Below are 3,000 nucleotides of genomic sequence, written 5' to 3' on the forward strand. Positions count from 1 at the left end.
CCTCTCTGGTATTCCACTAACCCGACTCTCTCCTCTACAATCTATTATGAATGCTGCAGCCAGACTCATCCATCCTTCCCACCTCTCCTTTTCTGCTGCCTCTCTTTGTAGTTCCCTTCATTGGCTTCCATTTCACCTTAGAATTAAATTCAAGCTCCTGAACTTTGGCTTCAAATCCCTGCACAGTTATTGTCCCTCTTACCTCTCTGACCTGAAAAATACTCTCCCAGCCGCTCTCTTTGCTCCTCCAATGACCTACTAATAACTTCTTCACTCATAACTTCATCACATGCATGGACATTTCTAGAGCTACCCCAACTTTCCCCCACCTCCTAGATTGTAAGCTCTTTGGGGCAGGGTCCTCTACTCCTCCTCTGTTAATGTCTCTATCTGTCTGTCTTTTGCAACCCCTGATTATTGTACAGCACTGCATATTATGTTGGCACTATATGAATACCGTTTAAAAATAATAGTATACATTATACAGTATAATATTACAACCAGACCCTTCTCCATGCTCACAAACCTTGGAGGCCAGAAGAAAAATAAAAGGGAGCCTGCACCTATTTCCTGTACAAGGCCTGATGCATTTTCTTTATAGAGGGAAAGAGGCAATGTAAAAGAGACAGAGACTTTTTTACACCACATGTCCCTAAATGGTTTTGTGGGAGATAGATGCCCTCCTACCCAGGAAAATGAGTGTAAGGGTAAATGGTACCTTTTCCCCAAAATCAAAAATATTTAGTTCTTGAACAATTTGGGAAATCAGACGTTAGTATGCTGAAACAAAGATCACAAAGTTTAAGCTAAGCATGCAAACAGAGACTGGCATAAAGGCAACCTCTGGGTTAGGTCAAGTCCTGCCAAGTATAGTCTGTGACTTTGGAAACTGGACAAACACTGATTATTTGTGTGTGTTTAGAGAAAACGGTCTGATACTGCTGACTTTTATTAGACTAAAGTGTAGCACTAAAAATGTAATTATTTATTAATCTGCCACCCCTTTCTGATCTCAAGTAGTTGCGGGAAAGTTGTCTTTGATTTAAAGCATAAAAGTCTTGAATTGATTGGAAAATGAGGTCGTAAGATAAAACTGTGGTGGCATGCTTTAGGGTTGCCAACATAATTTGTTTTTTTTATGGACAAGAGGCCAAAAACTTTTGCACATCTATATTTTTACAGACAGGAACAGCAGTACTCTCCCCTGGGAAATTGTGGGTATGAACATAATATTTACATTTTGTTAACCTTACCAAAGAGCCCCTACAATGACTATCATGCACCACATTCCTCATGTGTGAATGTATTCCCTAGCTTTCACCTCTCATGCAAGGCTACACATATACTGTACACACACACCCCAACATGCAACAAAATACCGCTTCTTGCCACATCCATGCTCATCATCTCAGCCTACTTGTAAGCCATGAAGCTTCTGATAAGATCATTGCACTGCCTCCACCCATTTCTTTATGCAATGTGTCGCATGTCATCCTATATGTTCTGACTGCATGCACTGGATTGTTTTAATGCCATATACCGTACCACCTGTGCAGAAATTAAAGGGATGCCATGCACAAACCAAATATTCTTTACAACACCATCCAACCACCCCCTTTTTGCCAATTTACACCCTGATCACTCCAAAGAACCATATGATAGATGAAGATGGCGCATAGGAATATAAATATTTCACTTAGTTGCCTTAATATTGTGCCAACATAATATGAAGTCCATAATCAGATCAATAGCTGTCCCTTAAACAGGCTCACAATCTAATGTCCCTACCATAGTCATATGTCATTAACACAGCCCAAGGGAAATTTTTGAGGGGAAGCCAAATAACATGTGGGAGGAAACCGGAGTGCTCAGCAGAAAACAGAGGGGCACAAAACAAAAAAACCTTAAAAAAACATTTACATGAAAACAATAAATATGGTATTATTATGTAAGAGAGAATCTGAATTTACATAATGTTGACATTCTGATGGTAGGTATACATTAACTAGTCTTGTAAAATTCAGCAGAGATAACTCCAATTGTGCAATGTTTGCTTTACAAACTTTAAGCAATATAATCTGCATAATAATGTATTTTGCTGATTTTTGCTATTTGATTGTGGATACATTTTATAGTTAGGAGAGGTTGGAAATAATTAACACATTTTTTTTTTTCTCTAGAAAATTGTCAAGTGATACAACCGGCTTTGGCGCTGTATAGAGTATAAATGGTGGATCGAGTTGAGCTGGGAAGAGAACACGGCAAAGTTATATTGTATACATCCGGTAAACACATCTTGGTTCAATGACAAGGGAGGCTGACTACCGAATGAAGACTAAGGCCAACAAACAGGTTTTATAAATGTCTGTACCATAAACATGTGAATTGTTTTAGATCTTAGAAAGCAATAACATATTTTCCATATCTCATGTGCAGGTCACCAGTCCACCAAAGGATTAATTGGTAGGTTTTATGTACAGTAAATAGAAGCTTTTGATTTATTGGTTTCCTGCTGTAGAATTTCAGTTCTGTAGGTTCTCAGTAGGTGTCCCTAAATATTTCTAACCTTAAAGTGAGTGTGATCCCTAACTGGATGACATTAAATTTGTTAGGGCAATGGGCCTGATTTATTAAAGCTTATCAAGTCTGCAGAAGATACATTTTCATGAAGCTGGGTGATCCAGCAAAGCTGGAATGGATTTCCTAAAGCTCATTGGCTATATGTTAGAAAATGTTTTCAATCCTGGGTCATATCCATCCCAGGTTTTCTGGATCACCTATATTTAATAAATTAGGCCCAATGTGTAATATAGGCAATTGCAATGTTTTTTCCATTTGTCAGAAATCAATGTTGCTGACCTCCTTCAACATGTCCTGTCTATATGCCATTGTGTCAAGTATCAGAATATGCTACTTAACCACCTGGGCGTTTCACTGATGTCTGGATTTCTGTACCAAAAGCGGTAAACTGTTTTTCATGAAATTTTTTTTTTTAAATTG

This window comes from Pyxicephalus adspersus, chromosome 4 (genome assembly GCF_032062135.1).
Source record: "Pyxicephalus adspersus chromosome 4, UCB_Pads_2.0, whole genome shotgun sequence".
Taxonomy (NCBI): Eukaryota; Metazoa; Chordata; class Amphibia; order Anura; family Pyxicephalidae; genus Pyxicephalus; species Pyxicephalus adspersus.